This window comes from Pinus tabuliformis, chromosome 7 (assembly GCF_031772625.1).
Source record: "Pinus tabuliformis cultivar Carrire ecotype Pingquan chromosome 7, CPIR1, whole genome shotgun sequence".
Lineage (NCBI taxonomy): Eukaryota > Viridiplantae > Streptophyta > Pinopsida > Pinales > Pinaceae > Pinus > Pinus tabuliformis.
The window spans coordinates 1,423,121,976-1,423,135,374 of record NC_142293.1 but is presented as its reverse complement, the minus strand read 5'-3'; the positions used below and the strand labels follow the sequence as shown (position 1 = coordinate 1,423,135,374).

The 13,399-nt window shown below is 38.3% G+C and overlaps 1 pseudogene; it reads right to left on the bottom strand.

The window, feature by feature from the left end:
- Positions 1–5,965: 5,965 nt before the first annotated feature.
- On the bottom strand, positions 5,966–6,465 carry LOC149253012 (ras-related protein RHN1 pseudogene; annotated as a pseudogene).
- Between the last annotated feature and the right edge of the window lie 6,934 nt (positions 6,466–13,399).

The window sequence follows — 13,399 nt, the reverse complement described above, 5'->3', positions numbered from 1 at the left end:
ATTCATTAGAGAAGGCATTCAGGTTAGAAAGAAAAATGGAAAGCAAAATTATGGCAACTAGGAAGCATACCATTCACAACTATAAAGATGGAAGTGTTGTTGCCCATAGTCTTCCAGAACCTACAAGGTTGACACCACAACAATTGGAAGAAAAAAGAGCAAAAGGCTTTGTTACAATTGTGATAGCAAATACACAAAAGGTCATAAGTGTGTTGAGAAGAAATTATTCTACATAGATTGTGAAGAGGAAGAAGAAAAGGAGCAAGAAAGGTCAAAAGAAGAGGATATATTCCAGGAACAAAGCCTAGATGAAGAACAAATAAATCCGACCATATCTTGTAATGCATTGGCGGGAATTACCACTCCTCAAACCATCAAGATAGAAGGACAAATCAAGAAGAAAAAGGTAATAGTGTTGATTGATTCAGGAAGCACCCACAATTTTATTCATTGTAGGGTAGCAAAAGAATTGAATTGCTTCCTATATCCAGCACCAGAGTGTCAAGTGATGATTGCAAATGGAGGAACAATAAATTTCTCTGGAAAGTGCCATAAAATCAAGCTATCCATGGGAGAATATGTATTGACTAGCCCAATGCTTTCCATTCCAATGGGAGGTGCGGATGTTGTACTAGGAGTCCAATGGCTACAATCCTTGGGTACAATAGCTTTTAATTTTCAAGAACTTTTCATCAAATTTTCTTCGGAAGGAAAGGAAGTTGAATTAAGGGGTATTGCAGGGAAACCAGGAAAGATAATCAGCTCTCATGGTATGACAAAGCTTCTAAAAAGGAGCAAAGAGGTGTAATTGCACAATTATGCTCGCTAGATGTTTCCACATTGGAATCATCTATTTCTCCAGATCTCCAAAAAGTCTTGGACAATCATTCCAAGGTATTTGAGACTCCCAAGGGTCTCCCACCTATGCGTGATCATGATCATGCTATTCATCTGATTCCAGGAAGTGTTCCTCCAAACATCAGGCCGTACAGATATCCCTATGTCCAAAAAAGTGAAATTGAACGTATGGTTGCAGAAATGCTAGAGGCTGGTATAATTCAACCGAGTCAAAGTTCTTTCTCAGCTCCAGTAGTATTGGTGCACAAGAAGGATGGATCATGGCGCATGTGTCCAGATTATAGGGAGCTCAACAAGCTCACTATTAAAGATAAGTTCCCCATTCCTGTTATTGATGAATTACTAGATGAATTGCATGGATCAATTTACTTCACCAAGTTGGATCTTCGTTCGGGATATCATCAAATCAGAATGAAGATTGAAGACATTCCAAAAACGGAATTTAGAACTCATGAGGGTCATTATGAATTTTTGGTCATGCCTTTTGGCCTTACCAATGCACCTTCAACATTTCAAGGTTTGATGAATTCAATTTTCAAACCATTCCTTAGAAAATTTGTGTTAGTATTTTTTGATGATATACTAATCTACAGCAAGTCTTGGAAGGATCATGTTGAACATGTTGACAGGGTGCTACAACTATTGGAGGAGAAACAATTATATGCAAAAAGATCCAAATGTTTCTTTGGAGTCCAGGAGGTGGAATATTTGGGTCATATTGTATCTCATGAAGGAGTTAAGGTAGACCCTAGCAAAATTAAAGCCATTAAGGAATGGAAAATCCCCACATCCATAAAGCATCTGCGAGGATTTCTTGGGTTGACAGGGTATTATCGCAAGTTTGTTAAGAATTATGGGAGAATAGCAGCACCTCTAACAACATTATTGAAGAAAGATTCATTTTCATGGACTTCGGAAGCAACAAAGGCCTTTGAACATCTTAAAGAGGCAATGTGCCAAGCACCGGTCTTAGCTACATCGGACTTCACAAAAACCTTTATTGTGGAATGTGATGCTTCAGGAAATGGAATTGGTGTTGTTCTAATGCAAGATGAAAGACCCATTTCTTTTGAAAGTCGTCCAATCAAGGGAAAGTTTTTAAGCAAAGCTATTTATGAGAAGGAAATGTTGGCAATACTCCATGCACTTAAGAAATGGCGACCCTACCTAATGGGAAGACACTTCAAGGTAAAAACGGATCATGATAGCCTTAAATACTTTTTAGAACAAAGATTATCCTCTGAAGAGCAACAAAAGTGGGTCACAAAGATGTTGGGTTATGACTTTGAAATCATCTACAAAAAAGGGAAGCAAAATGTGGTGGCAGATGCACTCTCAAGAAAGGATGAGGATGTGGAAGCATTGTTGTGTGCCATTTCTATTATCCAACCAGATTGGATAAACGAAGCAAGGGAGGAATGGAAGAATGACGAAGAAGTGTGGGCACTTATTTGGAAGCTACAACAAGATTCCAGTACTTCTGATACATTTAGCTGGCAAAATGATTCGTTATGGTACAAAGATCGCTTATACCTCTGTAAGAATTCCCAGCTAAAACAAAAGATTCTTATGGAATTGCACACTTCTCCCTTAGGAGGGCACTCAGGATTTTTAAAAACTTACCACAGGGTTAAGAAGGAATTTTTTTGGGATGGCCTTAAATCAGATATTCAAAAGTTTGTGGCGGAATGTTTGGTTTGCCAGCAAAATAAAGTTGAAACAATTAAGACACCGGGTCTATTACAACCTTTATCCATTCCAAGCCAACGTTGGGAGGAGGTTTCAATGGATTTTATCACAGGTTTACCCAAGTCTGAGGGAAAGAGTGTCATCATGGTGGTAGTTGACAGACTTACCAAGTATGCACACTTTTGTGCATTATCACATCCATTTAAAGCCAGTACAGTTTCTACTGCATTTATGGAAACAGTTCAAAAGCTACATGGAAACCCAAAGATTATTGTAAGTGACAGAGATCCCATTTTCACTGGAAATTTTTGGACAGAATTATTTTCTTGTCTTGGTACTCAATTAGCTCATAGCTCATCTTATCATCCTCAATCTGATGGGCAAACTGAGATAGTAAACAAATGTTTGGAAGGATATCTTCGTTGCTTTGTATCTGATAAATAGACACAATGGGTCAAATGGTTGCCTCTGGCTGAATGGTGGTATAACACTTCCTTCCATACAGCAACAAAAATGACCCCATTTATGGCACTTTATGGGTATTAACCACCATCCATCACATCATATTTAAGAGAGAATTCTAAGGTTCAGGCAGTGGAACATCACATCGAACATCAACAACAAGTCCTCCAAATCTTAAAGGATAACCTCGTGTTGGCACAAAATAGAATGAAACAACAGGCAGATCAACATCGCAGTGAAAGAAGTTTTGATGTAGGTGATTGGGTATTCATACGGCTACAACCATATAAGAAAATGTCCCTAAAGCAAGCTAAGAAGGATAATAAATTATCACCAAAGTATTATGGTCCGTACAAGGTGTTGCAAAAGATTGGTACTATGGCATACAAATTGGAGCTTCCTTCAGCTTCTCGATTGCACCCAGTCTTCCATGTTTCATGTTTAAAGAAGGTTATAGGTGACAAGCTCCCAATTCAAACAATATTGCCAGAACTTGATGAGGAAGGAAAAATTATATTGGAACCAGAAGCAGTCACAGAAACAAGAACTCGACAGCTACGAAATCGATCAATTTCAGAGTATCTTATCAAGTGGAAGAACTTATCCGCTGAAGATTCCACATGGGAGGATGAGAATTTTATGCAGAAGTATCCAGAACTACTCAAGCGTTGAGGACAACACTTTTTTGAAGGAGAGGGGCATGTTGGGTCCCTATAATACTAGTGATTACCCCATTACTATTGTAGTTATACCCCTTATTTATATTTTTGTGCCCCTATTACCCCCATATTGTTATTTATGTGCCCCATAGAATCCCTCTATTGTTATTTTTGTGGCTTTATATTATTATTGTTAGGTCGGCTGGATTATATTGTGACTCCTTAGACTCTTATATATAGAAAGGAGGTTTTGTCATTTGTATCATCCAAGAATTGTTCATTTATGTAATGTAAAGGAGGTTGCCCCCTCGAAGAGGCTGAATTCTAAGGCGTGGATCTCTCTTTTCCATCTTTTTGTGAGCTGGTTTCATAACAAGTGGACAGATTGGCAAGGACAAGAACATGCCATTAATTATGTGCTAGGCTTTTTGGATCATTAGAAATCAGCCAATATTCAACCTTATGGCCCCTCATCAGTTGTCCATAATGTCCAGGGTCATTGCTGACTTTGACCTTCTTCCAGAAGAAGACCCTAACCCTCCCATTAGAATTATTCAGCCCGAAACACTTATAAATCCATCCCATGGGAATACTTTGATGGATCTGCCCAGGAAGGGGGATGTGGGGGGGGGGGGGATATTATATATTAATGAATCTCACTGCTTCAAAATTCAAATGCGATTGGGGAAGGGCACTAATAACTTCGTTGAACTATGTGCTACAAAACATATCATACAATTTTCACTTGAAAAACATTGCAATCATCTTCAACTATTTGGGGATTCCAAAAATAGTATGCAATTGGTTAAGTAGAACATCACATTACTCTGCATATTCACTGAGGCACATTTTGGTTGAGGCACACAGAGTTATATCATCTTTTGATTCATTTTTCTGTCATCACATTTATATGGAGCACAACTCAGGGGCAAACTTCCTATCAAGGGAGGCAACGCTCAGGCAGGATGAAGATTGGTTAATACAAGAAGAAATCGATGGAGTATTCTACCAACATTATCATAGACCCTTCATCGATTTGCATGCTCATCAGGGCCTATAATCTCATCATGGTTTTTTGAACAATTGTAAGATGGACATGAACATACAATACATTTTATCAATCTCTCTACGAAGAGATAGTTTCCATTTTTGGATGTTTACAGCTACCATTCTCTCTGTGAAAAGACAGTCACCATTTTTGGGATGTTTTTTACAACGCTCCTTGCGAGGAGACCATGTTTTTTGTATCATTTTGTATCACTCATCTGACTGGCTATCTAGCCACAATATGCATATGCTATGACATCTACAAAATGTAATTTCTTATTATTAATGGAAATTACGACTTTTTTTCCAATGGAAAATATAAAGAGGGAGTGTGCATGCTTTGATGATTATATTAAAAAATTAAACTAAAAATATAAAGAAAAAACACAATATGAAAATCACAGTAAGATATATTGTAACTATATGTATTATCAAAATTTCCATAAAAATAAAAACAAAAATATTTTTATAGATAGATATGTGAAATTTAGGTAATAATAATATTATTAAGAACTATTATATATCCACTTAACTTGAATCTATGAAGTGTAGAAAGAAGCATATTTCTTAAAAGGTAGATTTTTCATCACATTAAAAAAACAAATTACCCATTGAAAAATTTAATCTCTCTCAACTTTTAATAAATCCTAAATTACTTTATACTAATTATTTATCATTGTTATAATATAATAATATCAATTTATAATATATTATATTTTTATAATTAATATAAATAATAATTAAATTTATAATATATAAATTTATAATTACATCGAAGGTGTTCCTATGATGAGTTTGGCAGGGTAGATCCAACCAATCAAAGAGACTATTTTTCATCCTCCTTCGTCCAATCATTTTGACCACCTACAAAAGTCACATTCTATTTTTTGAATCTATGCCAATTTTTCTTTGATATTCATCTGAATATTAAGAAACTACGATTTTGATTTTTGAATCTATGCCCATTTATCTTGATGTCCATCTGACTATTTAAACCATATTTACGAATATAAAATTTAAATGCTAAAATTACTTAAAACAAGTTCTAAACAAAGCATGAATCCACCACCATCTCCTCTAGAAATGACAATCATAGCAAGTAATGTGCACAGAATAACTCCTTACAGCTGAAAGGGGTATCTTCAAATTTGAAGTGACAAGAAGTCTAGGGCTTATAAGCAACAAGAGTAACTTCTATCTCTCTTTGCAGGTCTATCTAAGATTAACATGCCTGAAAGTTCTTACACGAGTTAGGCTTTAGGTAATCTCTATACAATTTCATAGAATGATTCATTCACATTTTGCATTGTCTTTGCTGATATTTCCATAAAAAATAAACCATTTCCCTTTACATACATTTTAGCTTCCTCTGGTTTGATCTTCCTCTTTGTTTCCATATCACACTTATTTGCAGTGATTTCCAATGATGGCCATAACCAAATTTGGGTTGCCTTATCTTTTAAGCTCCAACACCCAATTCTTCTCTCGAACAAAAGAATATTAATTTGTTATGTCATGAGCAATTATATTTCCAGCAACACCATAATAATGCATGGTATCCAAGTTATGATATTTATCCTATCCTACAGTGTCCCATATCTCAAATTTCACAGCCAACTCATTCACAGAGAGTGTCTGCGAGAAAAATGTTGCTCCAATTATCAACTTTTGATAATTCAAATTTTCCAGTACACATATCACCAAGAAGAACCAGCTTAGCCTGCATGTTATCAGTGCCCGTGGTCACCATTTAGTCCAGGGATATGATGCTCACACTCAAATGCCTTGAAGTTTTCTCTGCAGATTAATACACTCCACAAATTTTGGATCAAGAAAGGAGTGAGAATGAAGAGTTGTAGCTAAGAATGTGGTGATCGCAATGAATTCGACTGTAGAAAAGGCAATGGTTTGTGAACGAATTCACCCAACCATAGACCATACAATGGTTTCTGAACAAATTCACCTTTTGCAAATATCTTCGAAGATCCAATTTGGGACCTTGAGCTTTGCCAAATGCCCAAACTTCGCTAGAATAGTTCCTACGAACCAAATATCTTCTATGTTGCTAAGATCTCCTATGCCCACAAGTATACCCCTATAATAGTTCCAGCATAGTTCAATTTGATTATTACTTTTGAATATGTTAGTATTGTATTGGTAAGGAATTAAAATTTGATAGATTATTTAACTTAAATGTGTAAATTGTAGTAGTTAAGGAATTGTTATTTATACTTGGGAAGTTCATATCATATGGGGTTAGAAATCTTAAAAGGATACAAAATCATTTGAAATTTTGTTGTTAATGTCAAAAGGTGTTATAGATTTAAAAAATCCTTTGAATTTAGCAATAATGTTATTTTAAAAATTTAAGATCATATGAATTAAAAGCATTAATCCCCCTCAATTTATTTTTAATGATTTAAAATGTTGAAGTGAATAAATATGGATGTTTTTACACCATTACTAAAACATTGAACAACTCTAATTCATCTATCAAATGTTTATAGCTAGATGACATTATTTATCTTCATTTATATAGAAATTTATGACCATAAATAACATCAAAGTACAAATATAAAGAAGCATGATAGTTTGATGTTAGTTTAAAAAAAAAATACATAACCATTCTTATGATTTATAATTCTCAAGTGAATAAACATGGATCTTTCTATACCACTTCTAAAACATCAGACATCTCTAATTAATCCTTTAAATGTTTGTAGCTAGAAAACATTTCAAATTGATTAATTTAACATTTTAGAATCATAAACAACATCAAACTCCAAATAAAAGGAGTTAGAAAGTTTGACGGTAATTGAAACAATCTAAGGTATTCACAAGTAAATAACCCTAGTTACCATCTATAAAGGTATAGACACCTAAGTACAAATCACTCTTGGGTGCAATATTAACATTGTAGTTCATAAAATAATTTTAAAGAATGAATCTCATGGTTTATCAATCTATTGTTGGTTTGATAAAGATGGAAACATTTTTTAATATAGAAATATTTGGAGGTGGGCAAGGGGGACAGGTGCAAGTTCTTAATGTCCAAAATAGAGTTGGTAGCATAGTAGGTTAGATTTCAGAGCAGGTGGCTACAATCTTACTTGTGCTCAATGGTAGTGGTGGTCTTACTCATGCCTGATGGTTTTGAGTATCCAAATAGACTTTGTAAACAAATTGTTCAAATATGTAGTCACATGGGTGTCGAATGTGAGCCATGCTTGTTGTTGGGAAAAGTATCCAATACGGAATGACCCTATCCCACTCTAAGGGTGATAGTACCTCAGCAACAATCAAAGCAAAGCTATTTGAGATTACTTCTTTATGAGATGTAAGAGAGGGGAGAAAGAGATCCACTAACCGTTGTCTTCCGCTAATGATTGATCCAATCTTATCTCTTTGCTGCTTGCTCCCAGCTCCTTGCTCTTTTGCTGGCCCAGCTACACCAAGATCCTGCAAAATGGCAAGAGAGGGAAACTACAAGAAGCATACATTCATAATTGATTCAAGGATTAGAATAAATCAAATACACAAGTATAGCAATACACCATTGAGACACATGCATATAGAAGAACCTCAAATGCTTTATTAATGGAAGAAGTAAAGTTCAGGAAGTGATACAACCATAAAATGCCCAATCCAGCATCACCTCCTAGCAGAAAGAAATCTCCTCTTCACCTCCTTCAAGCAAATCACCCAATAGTTCTATACTCAAACCAACAACACTTCCTTACATTCACAAGATTCCAGCCTCCATAGACCTCATGAGAGAGCTCTATATATAGGAGTTTTGGAGAAAGGATGAGTCAGCTTGTAGCTGGCATGAAGCTGACTAGTGTCCTCTCCCACTTCAGTTATTCTTCAGTTCTTGAGTCCACTTGGAGGTTCTTGCTTCCACTTGGAGATCTAGACCCTCTTACTCATCACAAGTCGAATTCCCTGATCCAAGTGTCATTTTGGAAGCTTCCTGGGCATTGACACCTTGAGGAATGACTGTGCCACATGTCCCAACTCGCCCAGCGCAGGTAGCCTTCTTTGCAGCTGACATTTAGCGCAGGTAGACAGTGTAGCTCTTGACATTCAGCGCAGATGCTCAGTGGAGCAGTTGACATGATCCAGAATTAGCTTGTTTTTGAGTGTTTTCAGGTGGAGAACTAATATTTAGTGCTGTGGTTTGCTGACCTTGTTCCTCTAGGGGTAGGAACAACATGTTTAGGGACTTTGGATCCCTTAGATTATCGACATTTCATGCTTCATGCTGTAAGGCACAAAAATGTCTATAACAGTTGCCCCCTAAAGTATGAGGTCGTTTATCAGGTGAAATGCTTTATCAGGAGGATCCGAAGTTCATTCAATCGCTGAGAGGTGACCTGTAATAAAATACAATACAATACATTACTTTTCATTCTGCTTTCATGATCTAGCTGAGGCGGGCATTCCCATGCTCAGCTTTATAAATTCATTTTGGTACATATAACAGACGATCGTCTGATGGTAGACTGATAATTCTCTGCTGAAATTATCATCCTTTGAGTAGGATGATCATCTGCTGCAATGATGTACATATCAAATGTCTTTATATTTCCTGAATATATATCGCAGCCCGGATGGATGAAACTAGATCCGGGGTCTTCAAACTCATTCGATCTTCACTCTAAGTACAAGTCGATCCATGTGAGAATTGCGTTGAAGTCGAACATGGAAAGACATCGCTTGATTACCGGTCAATAATGTAAACCGTTAACAAGCGCGAGAGGAATCACCGATAATGATAATGACCCTCAAGGTACTGCAGTACAATTCACGTGGTGTGAATAAAGGACTTGGCGTCGAACACCACGCAAAATATTCTGGTCGAAGGTCATTGATGTATACCTGTCATCGGAAGTGAGAAACTTGCCATTGAGGCATGCAAGCTTCAAAGTACTGATGGGGGTGTTCCTAGATCAACTTCTTGGATAATGAGCTGAAGTCGACAAGAAGCGATCCGTCAAAGGAGGGCCTTAATGAATCCCACATCAGTGACACGGAACGGAGCTAATGACTTTAGTGGAGGTGAAAACAATCTGTGAAATATGATTCAGGGTGGCGATCATGGGTGGATGAAGGATAATGTATGGCAGTGGATGGGACATGGTTGACTCTTTCTGAACAACATCTCTTGAACATATAACGACACTGATGCGATGGATCGGTAGCATTACCCCAATTGTGGATGGTTTGGCGAAGACCATGGTGATGAGACCGGTGAATGAAACAACCCAACCCGATGCAATACGGAGGAAAAGTGTCATGTTCAAGAGCGACTTGCTACCATTAAGCTTTGAGGTTCTCCCAATTTTTCCCCAGTCATTTCTGACCAGTACCTCTTTATTTTTGTCAAGCTTGAGGAGGATAACATATGCTTGTTCTATAACCTGCCCTTCGGGCAAGCCCATCGCTATGTTTTAACAAGCCTAGCGATAGGGAAACTCGTTCTCGTCTAAAGACAAGTTTGTCACTATTTAATCATTTTAACGAGTCTAACGACAAGGAAAACTCGGTCCTTTTCAGTTTTAGAGAGTCTGAAAAGGTACAGAAAGTTAACTCCAAAATCCCTTTTTCGTCATCTAATCCCTTAAGTCCGAAAAAGTATAAAACAATACAGAAGGGATGAGTTTTCGATAACTTTAACGAGCCGAATAAAACAAGCGCTCGACCTTTTTGTGTAATAATCCCTCAGGTCCAAAAAGATTAAAATCTAGAGGAGGGATAGCTCTTCCGGTCACTTTAACGAGCTGGAAGGCCAAAACTCGGCAAACTTTTCATATTTTACGAGTCAGATGAAAAGAGCTCAAAGAAGACTCGTCTTTTGAGGAACGAGTGATAAACAGGGATAGCAGCAGATTCCAGGTACAGGTTGGAATTTTCCAATCACGGCAGTGTCACAAGGATGGCTAGGTGAAATCACTCTTCGCAGCTGTTCCTCAAAATAGGTAAACAATCATATGGAGGTGAACAATTGGCCAAATGGAATGGAGGTGGCAGGTGCAAACACGACCAAGGCTTTTTATGGCTAATAAATTTACGATCACAGAGATTATTTACCGGGGTATGTTCATTTTTTAATGAGCTTGAATGCTCAATCTTATGTTTATTTTTTAACGAGCATGAACTATGTGCTAAAACTGCTCGGATCTCGCTTTTCTATTTTTTAACGAGCATAAATTCCGCGGTAAAACTGCTCGATTATATGGTCAAATTTTGATTTTTTACAATTACTAGCTTTTCTCGTTTTAAGTATAGTACTGCATTTTCAATTGCTGCAACAAACTTTGTTAGAAATGAATAATATTTGCATGAAAATGAGATTATAACCCTAATATTTCACTTTAAACTACGTAAAAAGCCATAAAAAGGTGTTTTTACCTCTCATTTACCATTTCATTTGCATTTGGTTTGTTGGAGCTCTGGAGGTGCCTCTTCCCCCTTGATTTTCATCAGCTGATTCCGGGAGATTCTGCGGACGATTTTCGGTGCCGTCTGGACCAGGTAGGAGCTAAACCCTAGCTCTTTCTTTTCATGGTTTCATTTTCCAGTTTCATGCCTGTTTTTCAGTCTTTTTGGGCCTCAGGGGTTTCGCCAAATCGCCCTAACTTCAGCGTAGGTTCCCCTTTCGAAACCTGCGCTGAATGTCAAGCTGCCTTAAGGCAGCCTGACCTTCAGCGCAGGAGGGACACTCTCTGCCTACGCTGGGCTCAGAAAACTGAGTTTTCAGGTCATTTTTTGATGATTTTTTGCCAGTTTTTCATCAAAATCAGGAACTTACTCCTTCTCTTGTTTGCTTTGCAGGGAACTTTGAACAAAATGTCCCTTACATGGCGAGAACGAGAACATGAAGAGGAGGACATGATTGCCCTCCATGACCCGGTCACGGTGAACGCGCTGCGGAACTGTGGCCTGCTGAATTTTTTCCGTATCTCTAGCATGAGAGCACAGATTACTTTGCTGCAGTATATGATTGATGCTTGGGATCCTGTTAACCAAGTATTCCAGACTAGGGGAAAGTCTATCCCCTTGACCATAGAGGACATGTACTTCTTGACTGGGTTGTCAAGACGAGGTGCCCCCATTTCCTTGTCAGGTACGGCCCGGGGGACCGATTCCACTAGAGATTATGTCCGCCAGTATTGCAGGGAAGGTTCTCAGCCGAGCAGAGATGACAAGATTGTTATCCGTGAGATTACTGACAGGTCTCTCAGGTCCATTCTGTATACCATTGGTAGGATGGCCGGTAGCGCAGCTCTACATGTTGCCAAAAGATCTTATATGCAGCACGCCTTGGAGTGTCTCCAACCGAAAGTATTCAACTGGTGTGATGCAATACTTGTTCAGATGAAGAGTCAATTGACCAAGGTAAAGGATGGGAAGCTGAAGAACTTTGGATTTGGTTCTATTATGACTGCCTTCGCCTTGGATAAAATCCCACTGATGCAGCCTCAGTACATCATACTCGACTTGCCTTCTCCGACCGAGCCACGCATGCAGAGGTGGGTCGACCACATGTCTAGGCATGCTGGTCAGCCTCAGATTACTTTTACTGAGGCCTTCTTCAGGTGGTTCGAGCGCCAGGAGATGGTGTTTTCCGAGTATCCATATGTGGGTATGGATTTCCGAGGTGATCCGGATTTGGTGCTACCGGATGGCGAACAGTGGGGTGCCATTGGTAAACTCCTTGACCATATTACTGTTTACTGTTCTTATTTATAATGTTGTTGTGCTTTATTCTATCAAGACTTTTAATTGTACTCTTGGGTGCATGCAGATATTGGTCCTGTTCGTCCAGCAGTTCGTCCGAGACCGCCAGTTGCTGGCCCGGCAGTGGAGCCTGCTAGGAGAGCTGTTATTCGCGACCTTGACGATACTGAGACCCTTACAACTGTGCAGGAGCAGGTTGAGAGCCTTACTCTCGGTATTCCCGATGTGAGGATTGATGAGTTACCTTTACAGCTGCAGCAACACACTACCGGTGTGCCCAGACGATGGACTCGTCTCTTGCGCATGATTGCACAGGCCGTGACATGCTATCATGAGCACCACTAGGCTAGGGCGCCCCCTAGCATCTTTTTGACCAATTTTGTCTTGGTTACAGAACATTATGTATGAACTATATAAACAGTTGATATATTTTGATTTTCGAGTTTTATTCTGTTTGAGTTATATGATCCATATGTACAATCTTTGATGATGTGTCCTTTTTATAAATGTTGCAAATGTCTATCTAACACATAGTTTGCTAATGAGTCAGTTAATGTGTTTAAGTTTCTTGAAATATGTTGATATTGAATTGAATCAAATCGTCTTTCCAAGATCTTAACCCTTAGGAACATGCGGTAAATAGCTGGATTGTGAACAGAATATATACCATTGAGTTGTAGTATTACGAGCTGTGAGTCTAGCCTGACAATTAGTCGACGTATGCCACGTGTGATGGCATCAAAGAGTAGTTCTATCAACGCGCTATACTCAGCGATGTTATTCGTTGATTGCCCAATACATACACCTCTGAAACTTACTAACTCGCCGCTTGGATAAAAAATGGCCCATGCTGCGGAGGATAGGTTCCGCGAACTACAACTCGCTCCGTCGGCATATCCAACACATGTCTCTAGAAGGTTCGACATCTGCAACAAATGAAA